Source organism: Patella vulgata, chromosome 8 (assembly GCF_932274485.2).
Source record: "Patella vulgata chromosome 8, xgPatVulg1.2, whole genome shotgun sequence".
NCBI classification, from domain to species: domain Eukaryota; kingdom Metazoa; phylum Mollusca; class Gastropoda; family Patellidae; genus Patella; species Patella vulgata.
In genome coordinates, this window is record NC_065886.2 from 19856723 (window position 1) to 19871876 (window position 15154).

Here is a 15154-nt window from a genome sequence, read left to right on the forward strand (position 1 = left end):
GAAGAAGATGATTTAGATATCCTTGATATCACTTACCTTCATTGTTAGCGTGGCCTGTCTACCAAGTGGATCTTGATTGATAGCTAGTATATTTTTGTTCTGTAACAAAGCCTTGGATTCATTTCTAATTGACCTTAAATCAGCAGCCATTAGCAGAGGAGAAGCAAACATTGACCACATTCCAAAATGAGCCCGTTCCTGATCCGGGCTCAACCCGTACAGTCCAACAATTAACTGGAAGAAGCAGACAATTTACATAATAAATAGTCAGCAGTTTGAACACATCTACTTCACGATAGACAGTGGCAATATTTCATAGACACATTAATAGTGTTTACCGATTTTAGGGTCAGATTACCCGTTAAATGGAAAGATACCTGTTATTGAATCATTCGTTACATTAAATAACCGTACTGTCCAGTCAAAGTCAAAGTCAGAAAACTACTGTCACCGTCTACTGTTCACTTACCGAATCAGCATCCGCCCATCCGCCCGGTCCTGTAAAGTTACTAAAGTTTCTGGAATTATTAGCATAAACATCAATAACTAGCTGAACATTATCCCAATAATCTTCCATATCATGAGCTATTCTCCACATATTACATGTTTCTGCCATGTGGGTGTAGTTGGCCTGAAATATAGAACATGGAACACTGATGCAACTTTTCCGTCACTAGGACAAGTCTTCCACAGGTCGGCCTAAGATCATGCACCGTAGAAGCTATAGTACAAATTTATACATTGCTAGAGTAATTCGGAGTAAGCTCCACGATGCTGAGAAGTCTTGAATTTGTACTGCTGTTCCACGACCAATATTATGCTAAATACTTATAAAAGGGAATGATCCTGCAAATCCCACACGAACATACCCTCGTTGCTAATAGTGGAGTCATCACCGTGTTGGGTTGTTGTTAACTTCTCCCTGTTTGTATGATAATCAATTAAGCAAACCATCCATTCCCAGTTACCTAAATCAACATCGCAAACAGAAAACAACTGATCGATTTGAAAATCAGCTCCATGTATTTGTGTATATATCATTTCATGGAACAATGAACCTTATTAATTATACTTACTCCATCACCCATACCCCAATCCCATTCACATGAAAATACAAATTGACGACCAGTGCGATTGAGGTAAAATTCCATGGCGGGAAAACCTGGAAAACAATTGAAATGAACATAATATCGGGGAGCAGTGTAAAACTTCAACTAATGATTAAGGTCGCTCAATGTTATTATAATTTTGACAGTGTGTCACAATTAAGGTATCCGATTGTTATTATAGTTATTGCACAACTACCCAGCTAAACATAAAACAGATGGTGTGGTATATCTCGCTTATAAATCTGTAATTACACAGAACTAAGATTAGACAAAATAGCCACGTTAAGGTTGGCCAGACTCTTTATATACGATAATGGAAAATAGTCTTACCGTATTTCAAATCTGCTGAGGCAGAAAAGCAAACATCAAGCTGGAGCATGTCCATTTCCCATTCTGCAAATGTATTTGCATCAGTCTCAAGGTAGAATTCACTTCCAGGATATCCACCGCATGTTGAATGACCAAAATCTGCATATATACCTAATTTTAAACCTTTACTATGGACCTAGAATAGACGTTGTATTGCACAACATTTTATAATCCTCTGTTATCAATATGTAAAATTTGTATGTTTCAATTATTTTCTATAATTTATTTAGCTATTCACAGTATTTTATGTTATGTAACTCAATTACAATATATCATACCTCTCATATTTATAATTATAAAAAGGTTTCATCATAGGGCCTTCTGCTTAATTTATCATTATTTATTTATATTTTATTCAACCCTTTGATATATATTCACCTTGTAAATACATATATGCAACTTATTACTTAACTTTAAAACATAACCGTAAAATTCTATATTTCTTAACTGTTATAATCAATGTAAACATTATGGTTTCGATATAATTCTATAAACCCCCAGTTTGATCTTCTTGTATGTTTATTAGGTAATCTTAGTATATACCGGTTTCAGTTATGGTACACTGTGTATGGTTTCAATATTTGTTAATCTTGGTTAATCCCCTGTTTCATCTTTTAATTGTACAATAAGCCAATTCTAATATATACGATTATGCACCTTTGTTACATCAATAGCTTGTTATAGCTAATCATGCTCACCCACCTTGCATTCCATTGGATAGTTCGCACTGATGTTTGTATATTTATATTGATATCTTTCTCATTTTTATCTATTTGTGTATATGCTTGATAACGACTTGTGAAACCTTGTTGAAACGTCGCAGTGAAATAAACCATAGTAATTGTTATCCATAAAAAGTGTGTTTTTGATTACGTTCCAATTACTAAATGTCATTCAAAGAATATACAGACAGATTAGCATAATAACAGTTACTCGGCGCTAGCCACACTGCCCAAGCCGTTGTCAATCATTTGCAGGTCAATGTTCGGACCATCTACAGGCCACCAACATCACGGATGATCGCCCCCGAACTGGTAGAGCAAGGGTTACTACAAGGCGTCAAGACCGCCATGTCAGACAGTGGGAACACACGGAAGACCGATCAGTACCGATACAGTGCGCCCACATTTCACCAGAGGGAACATCCATTGCCGTAGACCTTATCGTGGACCGACCCTCACCCCTCGCCATCGACGTGAACGTCTACAGTTTGCCCAACAACACCAGAACTGGCGACACATGCAATGGAGATCAGTTCTGTTCACAGATGAGAGTGGGTATTGCGTATCAACTGCAGATGACAGGACCAGAATATGGCGTCGACGTGGCCAGCGTTATTCTGATCAATGTGTCATGGAACGAGACTCATGGGGATGTCCAAGCATAATGGTTTGGGGTGGAATCGGCCTGAACCAGAGAGTGGGTCCTGTGGTGTTCCAAAATCTTGGTCCAGCGAGAGGAGGCGGCATCACTGCAGTGCGTTACATCGATCAAGCTCTCGGACCCCACGTCATACCACATTTCGCACGTCATCGATACAACGTTTTCCAGCATGAAAACGCCCGTGCCCCCACCGCCAGAGGACTTTCTACAGAAGAACAATGTAAACGTTATGCACTGACCAGCCCTTAGTCCGGACTTAAACCCGATTGAACATGTTTGGGATGAAATTCAGAGGAGGCTTAATAACGTCGTACCGAGACCAAACACAGCCGAGTGTGGTTCCAGGTGCCATTGGCGTTCAGCAATCGTCTAGTCCACTCCATGTACAGATGCTGCGCTGCTGTTATTGACACTGGCGGTGGATACACCAGATACTGATGTATAGACTGTGTACAGACTTTAAACCTTCTCGTAATGTCTTGGAATTGTGATGAATTAATCACTAATGTGTCAACATACTGTTCACAAAATATTGTTTTGATCCATTTAGTAAGTCGTTTTCTAGAATGATTTGATTAAAGTGCCTCTGATTTTGAAATCATACTGACCGGTTTTTTTTTGGTTTTTTTTTTTTTGGTTTTTTGCTGTTTAGTATATTTACGGAAATTGCCTACAGAGGAGCAGACTGGATGAAAATCGAAATATGATATTTGAAAATGTTACTGAAAAATCAGTTGAACTATAAAACTTACATAATCAGCTAATGCTTTCATTCCACTGGGAAATCTGGCAGGATCTGGTACAAGTCGACCATCAACACCTCTTGTTTTTAATGGCCAACAATCTTCAAGAACAATATATTCATATCCGACATCCTTATATCCATCAGCAGCAATATGATCAGCCATTTGCATTATTAATCTTTCGCTGAGACATATTAAATTAAAATCTATGAATATTTTTTATTTTATTTGATATTATGTACGGGAAGAACAAATGTAAAGGTGTCGAATATATTCCCCAACCCCAAACCACTCTAACACTTCACACACGATGGTAAGGTGAACACTTTAAACTTAATTGTCACTAATGGAAAAGGATAAAAGAAAATAAAAGTAATCCCGTATAGACCTACCTTATGCAGGAGTCCGGGTAGGTTACGCAATCTGAGTTACATCGAAATCGTTCCCATGACATCCACCCCAATGGCGGCGTTCTTGCTACCCCATTATTGACTGCCTCTATGAAGACCAATGACAGACAGATGACAGCAATAACTTCAAATAACTGAAAATAAAAAATGTTATATTATTGTGTATATCCGACATTCTGGTAAACACACTTCGTAATGTAGATTTCCCATTTAATTCAAAAGATTGGGTGTTTTTCAGTATGCAATATTTACTGGATGGGGGGCGGGGGTAACCGATGACTTCGTCTTTAGTAATTGTGGTTCTTCAGAATAGTAATAAAGCTTTTGAAGAGATATATTTCTTAGCTCTTTCTTGGGGTATTTTATTTTTTGAGAAATGACCGAGTACCGAGTATTTGGTTAAAAAGAAGACGGTTGAAGTGCAAACTATATGAATCTTTCTCTAATATAAAAACCTATGTCCCTTGCAGCGTCGTGTGAATTATATTCATAACCCCCAAAATTTATCTTATAATATTTTTTTTTACTTTAGATATAGGAGGATGTTGTGCGAATTATCACAAACTAGAAGAATGCCCGGCTTCGCTCGGGGGTCATAACCCCGAAACCGGAAGTGGTAGACTAACGCCACCTGGCCTATGTTACTCCCCGGTCCGAGCTACCCCTATACCCCAAATTTCAGACTCGAGGCAGACCTAGTGTAGCCGCCAACCCCGAACAGACAGACAGGCAGACAGGCAGACAAACAGGCAGACAGACAAACAGACAGACAAACGACAGTCACAAATATTAGTATAGATAGATTAAGTAGTTTTATTTCCAACTAAGCGTGTCAAACTGATTTTAGTTCCAACTTATAGCTAGTTTAGAAATGACACTGGAACCTTACCTTCATCATGATATGTTAGAGATGTACATACTAAGATATATACTGTTTTGTCATGTATATTAGATTTATCTATACCAAAGAAATAATCGTCAAAAAGATAACAAAATGGTGATAATAATTAAATTTATAGGCCAATATTAGATAACTTGAAAACATTGGCATATCCAAGTACACCCGAAACACAATTATCTCAAGGATATTATTGAAATTATTGTACATACACACTTACCGGAGCCAACGCCGGATTAACCACGGGGCACCATGGGGCCCAGGGCCCCCACATTAGAGGGCCCCCACAAAAATCACAGTTGCGCGCCTCGAGCATGGTCGGACCGAGGACGCCAACGGCCAATGACCTAGTGACGGGGCCCCTCCGATGCTCCGAGGGCCCTCCATCGGAAGTCCCTTGGGCCACATTCGCCAACGTTGAAGCAATATTGAGAATATATCTGTGTATGATGATATCTAATTGTTCTGGGGAGAGATCTTTCTCCAAATTTAAAATTATCTCCGGTCTACGATGGGTCAGGATAGGCTAGTGTATTTGGTTCGGCTGGCCTCTGAAAGCGATATCCTGCGCACCATCAATGCCGAAGAAACCATTGCAAAATTCGCCAGGGGCAAAAAAAGAAGAGTGTTCATCCATTGATCATTATCATTCAGCTCTAACTCCGCGTAACTTGACCCCGTATAACGCGAATTATCGCTAACTCGAACAAAATTCGTTGAACGAATATTTTCTTTCGTTTTCCTTTCATAAAACATCAAATAACTCGGAAACTGTAACTTGAATTATCGCATAGCTCGAACCAAATTTCCGGTACAATCCTTATCGAAGTCTTATATTTACATTGCCTAACTCGAACTGTAAATAATGGATCTTGCAGGAGAGTGTGCCTTGGCAACTTTCTCGGAAACTTGAAGATTTGAAAAATAAACGCTTTTTGTGGCTTTATCTAAGAGTGTAACACATGGTCTTTTATTGTCGTGAGATCTTCTATCGGACCGAACATCGTCTAACTCGAATTATCGTATAACTCGAACAAATTACCCGTCCCCATCATTTTGAGTAGCGCGAATTTTGCCTCATATTTGTTGTGGGTATAAGCTGAATTTGATGAGATGCACATCATGATCATCACACGAAATATTCAGATTTCTTGATTAAATCTCGTATTACCATTTGGTACTTACAGTGTTAGACGTTCGTCAAAAATCGAGTCCGGCTTGGTCGTAACGTTACGGCCTCCATTCATCAAATCATCGTGGGGGATATAATACGATTCCGAATCAAGTGACCCCGTTATTTATCACTGAGCGACTTCACAATTAGGTTTGATGTAGCTCTGCTCACTTACAATGGCGGATTTAACGGGCTCAATGGGCTCCAGCCCCCTCCTCTAGAAATGCCATCATTTCATAGCACTCGCATGGATTGGTCCACTGAAATAACGCCAGAATGCACTAATTTTGTGGCAGAATTTTGCGGAATCCCGCCCCACGACGTGCGCGTCTGCCTCTCTGAGACCGGCGACAGAACGATTAGGCCCTACTTCGCCCTTCGCCCTGTGTGTTTCGGCAGGTGTCTTTCGAAGGCAGGTAAATCTGCTTGCAGACGACTAGGGTTTGTGCGTGTCGGGTTGTAGTACTTGGTAGAGCGGCCTGTTGTGGCTGCGATGCGTTGAGAATTGTCCCTTGACTAGGAGATTTGTCCGCTTCAGACGGACAGAGCTCTCTCTCTGCATATTTGTTTTTCTCAGCTACTTCTTCACTTCCACTTCCACTTCGCGCGCCCCGGTCGAGGTTCTCCTGGCCAAGAGAGGAGAAGAAGAAGAAGAAGAAGAAAGAGAAGAAGGGGGGCAATCGGTGTGGGACTTGTGCGAACGAAATGACGGACCGGGGGAAAAGAGACGGCCAAGAGTGTCCCGTCTCGAAATTTGAGAGAGATGCGGCCGAGAGGCGGTCGGGCTGGAATTCCTCAGGAAATCACGTTTCCGGCCTCCAATTTCTGAAAATTTCAAAGGGGGGAGACCCCCCCCCCCCCGAGACCCCGCGGTCGTTGATCAGGGGCCCCCCACATGTTCCAGCCCCCAGGGCCTCCACCATGGTTAATCCGGCGTTGACCGGAGCACATGACACCTACATAAAGACTTCCAGTAAAATTGGTGAACTTAGTACCTAATAAATTCAAGTTTTTTTTCCGAATACTTTTAAGTATTAAAATTGTTTTTCACATATTCTGTACATATTTTTTAAAAGTTGATTTGTACTTCTTCCATGACCCCATTTAGGTTATAAATGATTTATCAATACAATGATACAAGCACATGACTTAAATTAACCGGTTGTGTAGACCAGGTTTTAGAGCTGCATAGACGTTCTTTAAAGAGAGAGAGAGAGAGAAATGGGTTTTAACGTCCACTCGACACAAACTAGGTTATTTCGGGACTAACATATGGTTTTTAAATTTTATTTCAATAATTCGCTTGCGCATAGGGGTCTTTAGCAGTGGGAGGAAACCGGAGGACCCGGAGAAAACTCACGAGGTTGGACAGACGACCCTACTCCTTGTCACGTACAACCGGGGATTCGAAACCACGCCAGTCGACTCAATGACAGACTCTATGATACAGCGCGCGCACGCTAACCATTCAGCCATCCAACCCCCCTTGGCTAATGTAGATGGGCATACTATAAATATTAGAAACCTGTAATTTAGACAGAATTAAACATCATGCTAAAAATATATGGACACAAGACCAAGGGGAGAAGATGACCCGCCAGCTATTCTCACGACAGCGAATTTTAACACCTTGTTTTAAAGTAATTATATTTTACATACAAGGACTTTTTTATGTGTTATTCTTTTATGCCTGCATTATGTAGTTAATCTCAAAGATTCATTATGCAAGAGCTAAATTTGCCTATTGCAGGTCTTTCTGTATGCCCTAGATGTTATATAATTAAATTATTAGACATTTATTGACATGACAAGACAATAATCAACTCTCTAGATCATCGGATGGATTTGATTTTCAACGGATTTAAACACGATTGGCAGTTAATGATCTAATTTTAAAAAATGGATAACCGAGACTGTGTTTATTAACACAGAAGCAATGACAATCGAGACTCTTCGCTCAGAATGAAATAATTTGACTAAAATTTCTAACAAATTCGCATTTGATTATCCATTTTTAACTATTATAGCGAGAACTGTCAGCTCTTTATCTAAATCCTGTAATCAACCTGTCCATAATATCATAAATAATGCATTGTAATAGCAACAACAATGATAGCAATTTTATCATTCAATCTTGGGATTCTTGCAATTAATCAAATTGCTTTTAACTGTCAAAGGGACTAAGATAGTGATATATGAAGATAGTGTGGTAAATTATGATCATGTGAATTATATATTATATATTGAATTACAATCTCTAATTTGATCCAGACAGAAATTTATCCGGAGCATACCATAATGCTTTCGTACAGTATCGCAATTTATATTATTTCATATCATTGTGTCATAATGAGATCGTATCAGTGATTATACAAGACATTGACCCCTTCATCTCTGTGGGTAGTGGTGTAGTTAATTATGACGTTATAAACCCTCACATATGGTTGTTGATAAATGTAAAAAGTGTGTGTTTAATGTTTAATTATCTAGAACTGTATATAGAACGAATTAGCAAGTCCAATGTAAGCCACCGTCATAACCAACAAGTTCTACCCGTCATAGAAAATCGTAAAACGGGCTGTAGTCAGGGTAGAATGTGTAAATAATGTCTATGATACGATGTCAGTTCGTTCATAAATAGTCCTCAATACATCCATTTCGACAGTACCCCGTCCATAGTCAGTTCGTATCAAGTTCAGGTGGGATAAATTTGCCATTTCCAAGCCCGTCCGCAGTCAGTTCTTAACTAGTTCTACATCGTTCCTAATACGTCCGCAACTGATTCTAACTAGCTTGTAACCCTACCACCCTGTTCAGTGACAGTTTTACGCGACCTCCCCCGTTCTTAGTGGGCGGGGTCACGGTGGCTAAGTGGGTAGGACGCTGGAGGTCTGGTGTTCATCCAGATTTTCCGGCGTGGTTCCGCCTTGTCAGTGATGCAGGACAGAGGGCCTGACAAGGACAGCTGTCTAGTCGTTCAGATGAGACGAAAAACCGAGGTCCCCTGTACACATTGGCGTGCACGTAAAAGTTCACTTGACAGTTGGAATTCGATAAAGCACACGGTATGAAGTGCGTTCTTGCGATCCCTATTCCCGTTCAACGTTTCAGGCTGTACAGATGAAGACATTCAAATAGTTGCCTAATGTGTTTCATCATGCTTTCAAAGGCAGGTGCCAGAAGGATTGTTCGTGGGAAAGCAGGCACAGGTATTGCCCGAAGATCCCCTAGTTCCAGCTCAAATCAAAGAGTTGAATAAAAAATTTGATATTTAAAATTATCGCTGTTTATTTCATGTGTCTGCATTCTCAATTTCTGAGTACTATTCCCTTTACTTAAGTCTATGGTGCATACTTTCAAGGAGTTGGTTCCGGGCATCACTAAACCTCTTCTCGCCACTGAGCGCACACCATTACTTTTAAAAGATGTTTGTAGTGTATATACAGAGGGCGCGTTGTTGGACATAGCATAGGCATAGTGGGACAGGCCTTAAATGGAAACCACAACAGCAGTGTGAAGTTCGCTCGATTTCCGTTTTACGTTTTTCGATATTGGAAAATAACGATAAACAAGTACTTCGTTTTTCGATATAGACGGATGTATATCTACAGAATGTCTCCAAAACACATTTGATTGAATATGTTTTCTAAAATTAACTAAAGATACCATGAATGAGGATGTCTGACCAGTGGATTCACATAAAAACTGCACTTTCTCCTTGTTTATTGATATTGGCTAATGTCGAAAAACGAGCTACTCGAAAAAAACAGATTTAACGGATGTACACCTAAAGGATGTTACAGCGTTAATATTAAAATATTTTTCGGTAACGCTTGTAACATGTAAGATTAAGTTGAGACTAAGTATTATGTATAAAGTATACTTTCTGCTTTTTCATATAAGCGTGATAATCAAATTCAAGGGCAGATAACTCGTCTGAAACGGCATGTATGCAACCGGCCATGCAACCATAAATATTCAACCTGGAAATCGATTCCTATAAAGCGATTTATAAATGTTATTATTAAAGCAAAAACGTCACATCCTTAAATAATTATAGTTTATTAAATCTGAGACTTAATATTTAATAGTTGTTCTGTTTTTAGAGAGGTGTTGCTATAAATATATCTATGCCTGTAGGGTTAACATCTATATTTATTTCTGTTCCGGGCATAAACTTTCCATGTGACATTCCCGTAAAACCGTCTTTGAACTCGTAACCATTTACGTTGGTTAATCCAAGCTGGTTGACCTTGACCGTTGCAGTTATTGGTTCCCCATGGTAATCTGTGTTTAATAGAGCCACAGCAACACGCGCCTCGGTCAAATCCTTCATGAAGACGTAGATGTTACCTTGGCCCAGCTGCAACAGATCAATTAGCAAGTCATTAAACATTAATATGTAGGAGTGGCACCATGCCACATAAAATCTATTAGTAAGTGTTTTTTAATCATGCTTTCTATTGCGCATTGTCGAATATTATGTGGTTCTAATATGTTGGCTAATGGAAATCGAATAGATATATTATAGCACTTGACACTGCGGATCACTTACACAATATATAGAGGGGGTTGGGTGGCCGACTGGTTAGCGCGTGCGCGTTGTATAATGAGGTCTGTCATTGTGTCAACTTGCGTGGTTTCGATTCCCCGGTTGTACGTGACCAGGAGTAGGGTCGCCAGTCCAACCTCGTTGGTTTTCTCCGGGTCCTCTGGTTTCCTCCCACTGCTAAAGATTCCTACGCGCAAGCGAATTATTGAAATAAACCCATTCCTCTCTCTCTCTCTCTCTCTCTCTCTCTCTCTCAATATCATATAAAATGAAAAGCGAGTGAAGTGAGTAAGGGGAATGTTTTATCAATCATTACCGGGCGAAATTCTACAGTTCCGCGAAACAGTTCCATAGTTCGAATAAGCTCGTGCTACACAATACCCAACGAAGTTTCATTTTAAAAGTTATATGATTGTATCGAAGACCGAGCGAACGTGTAGAAAATTTATTACCTGTATTGCCATTTATTTTGCCAAAGTTTATAGGCACGATAACTTCTGAAAAATATTTGGTGCTGAGGCTGAGGACGATTATATTATTTGTTCATTATCATGATGTCGCAATTGAGCATAACGTCGATTCGATTCGATACTTGCCGCCCTTCCCCCGCTGTGTTTACCTTCATTTTTAAAGTGGCCTGTCTACCAAGTGGGTCTTGATTGACAGCTAGTATATATTTGTTTTGTAACAAAGCCTTCGATTCGTTTTTTATTGATCTTAAATCTGCCGCCATCAACAGGGGAGACGACCACATTGCCCATAATCCAAAATGGGCCCTCTGTTGATCAAAGCTTAATCCATAACCACCAACTATTACCTGAAAACGATAGCAAGGGTAGAATGTCTTAATGGACGGCAGAATTTTTACTATAAATTCCAATCTGCTGATCTGATTGAGCAATATTATCACAGTATAGGAGCAGAAAAGTAGGACGTTAAGCTCAATTTCATTTAATTTTTATTTTAACATGTAAAAGAAAACACATGTTCTTGAATAATAATACCCAAATCATGACGAATATTATGAATATATTATCAATTTACCAAATTCTGATTATGCTATATCAACCCGAAGTTCCAAAATTTGCGATTTGAATGATAAATTATATCATATCATAAATTAGTTTACAATCATTTGAATATTCTTGGGGTTGAAATACACTCTGAAATAACCTTACCGAGTCGGCATCAGCCCAGCCTCCAGGCCCAGTAAAAGAACTAAAGTTACGGGAGTCATTGACATAAATCTCTACCACACTCATAACAGTATCCCATTGGTCCTCCATATCATGACCAACTCTCCACATATTACAAGCTTCTCTCAATGCTGTATAATTAGTCTAAAATACAGTTGTAAAATTTAAAACAAATTAAGTTGTAAACGATAATTACCCACCAATATTAGTAAATGCACGGGGACAACAAAACATATAACAATATCAAACTTAGTTTCTAAGTAACAAAACATCAAAAGTTTGTTAATTATATAACAGTATTATTGGGTGTTTTTGAAAAAGTAAGCATACCCTACCTTGTGTATACCTTACCTTGTGTAGGCCTCACTATGTACAACTAATCGGTGAGATAGTTTGGATTATTATTCAAAATATAATGGAAAACGTCACATACTGAACGGACCATTGGTAATAGAAGAGCTGGTCCAGTGACTTGCATGGTTCTATCTAGGATCTTTGTCTGACTTTTCCTATAGACAGGCAAATAACTACTTTCAAATACTATATCAATTAACTAACATTACTTACCCTCCCGCCATCAGCATGAGCCCATTCACAAGAATAAACCATTGATCTACCAGTTTTATTCATAAAGAACTCCATAGCGGGATAACCTATCATTTTAAAATAAATCGTTTATCATTTTCAATCTCTAATAATAAGTGCAGGAGGACCGCACTACACGCCATTTTTCGCCCGCCCAAGGAAACACTCTCACTTTCTTTGAAGAGTGGCTGACAAGCAACAGACGTTTTTCGTTAAAATATAACATTAGATATTACAAGGAGATTCAAAGAAATAAAATGTAATTTGTTTGTCGGTGAAGGTGATAGACTAAATCTTGTGTAGCGACATACGTATTATACTATAAACGTTATTTCAGGATATATATTTCATTCAAAGAAAGATTTGATCACCGTAAGGAAAATCCTTTTCACTCGAAAAACAGGCATCAAACTTGACCAAGTCTATTCCCCATTCGGCAAATGTATCAGCATCAGTTTCCAGATAAAATTCACTTCCAGGGAATCCTCCACAAGTTGAATGACCGAAGTCTCCATAGATTCCTAATTTTAATCCTTTACTGTGTACCTAAATATATTTAGTATTTCATGAATAAATGGCTGATTAATGCCTAAGGGTCTACTTGCCAAACATATCTACAAAAAAGTCTTTGGTTTCGACTTTAGAAATCACGATAAGGATGAACGCGTTTGAAAGATTCAAGGTTACATTGAACCCCAGTCCTTTCGATTCAAGTTTTTTTTTTCGTTATATCTAATTTTACTAACGTAAATCGTTTAGGCTATTTTGAAGATGACGGGTTCTCCAGTCTATGCATCAACCTTTCAGCCCCATGCCAGCATAAACAAGGCTTACGGTCCACAGTGCAATAATAGGCCTTTGACAATCCAGCTTAATTGTACACTATATGCGCAGATATTAGAATGGTAAAAGATTGAATGAATCCTTTCAATGACAAAAGGAAATTTTCCACACCAAGAGCACAGAATGACGGACCCAAGAGGCATTTGTCTACAACTATATATGAAAGAATTTAAGCGTTCTGCTGTCTGTCGAGAGTGTACAGTATTCTAGACTTACATAATCAGCTAAAGCTTTCATTCCACTGGGAAATCTGGCAGGATCTGGTACAAGTCGACCATCAGCACCTCTTGTTTTTAATGGCCAACAATCGTCAATACAGACATATTCATATCCGACATCTTTATAGCCATCCTCAACCATATGATCAGCCATTTGCATTATTAACTTTTCGCTGAGAAATTTTAAATTAAAATCTGTGAATATTTTTAATTTCGTTTGATATTCTGTATGAGAAGAACAAATGCAAGGGTGCTACCATGTGATCTGTTAGTGTCTTTATAAGATTCTTACTTTAAAATTTGAAAATATTTTTTACATTAGGCCTATTTATTCATAATAAAGCCCAACGTGTATTTTGGATATATAGAACAATATGACAATGTTGGCTTTTCCTGGAGTACCATAGAAAAAAGCATATTCAATCCAGAACTAAGACATAATCCAAAATTATCGTTTAGTATTCTATTTTAGTATCCCATTGGGAAACAGGGGCTAAGTGTTATTTTTACTACATTTAATTTCACCGAGTTGTATGTAAGTACTAATGTCTGAAACAAAGGATTGAAATTTCAGAAATCTGATTCGGGACAATAATTTCTTCACTGATGACGATACTGGGTCTTGTTTTAATGGTGACCTGTTTATCTATACCAACAACGTCTTTTAAAATCAAATCGATTTGGATGAAAACCAAATGTTTCTTGTCCAAAAAAAAGAAATATTTTTGATTTAATTCATTCTAAAGAGGATGTGGATGTGACTATTTGCAATATTGGGCCTACCTTATACAAAAATCAGGGTCATTCGCACAATCAGTATTACATCGAAAACGTTCCCATGACAGCCACCCCAGTGGTGGATTCAATGCAACGCCATTATTTGCTGCATGGATGAGAACCCCACAGAAAATAAGTAAGATTGCTGGTATTAGTAACACAACCTAGTAGAATATACAAAATTTATAATTACGATACTAAGGGTAAGACGCTTATATTGTATAAAATTACCTGGTAATTAATTTACTTTTAATTTTTGTGATCGAATTGGCCCTTTAAAGCGAGATAGGTTTCAAATAGCTAGCGTGCGTTCGTGAGCTCGCTCAACCTGCCGCACGTGCGCGAGATAATAGGCGTTGTTCACCTTGTAATCTGGCATTGGAGTGTTTCTTTACCTGCATGTTCCTGAAGCAACGACTGCGAGTTTTACAACATCTGGACGTTGCTAGATTACTTCACAATTCCCGAACTTATAGCTACGTTATCCACAGACACGTGAACAGAGCGGTCAATCAGAGGTTGTGACATTTTAGCTTGAAAGCGCGAGACTTGGTATTCGCGACACTGATAGGCTCACAAGGTGAACTTGTGCCCAATCGAAATTAGTGCCGAAATATGCAGGGTATTACGCGAAGGCCTTGATAAGATGTATGTAGTTAAAGCGAGATCAAGCCTTCTATCGAAGATGCTATACCTATAGTATACTGCGGCGGGTGTGGTTGCCTGGTGACTTCACTCTGAACAGCCTTTTTATATCCCACCCTCCCATTCCCTTTTTATCTAAATTTGTGTTTTATTATTTTTAGTGTGTTATTATTGTATCTGTATTCATATATAAGACCAGCTTGATAACTGGAACATTGTAAGATCACCCCTCGCTCAACATTTGATAAATAT

At 38.7% G+C, this 15154-nt stretch overlaps 1 pseudogene; it reads right to left on the minus strand.

Annotated features, from left to right (window-relative positions):
- Window positions 1–509: 509 nt before the first annotated feature.
- Window positions 510–14658, minus strand: LOC130014040 (alpha-N-acetylgalactosaminidase-like; annotated as a pseudogene).
- Window positions 14659–15154: the final 496 nt, after the last annotated feature.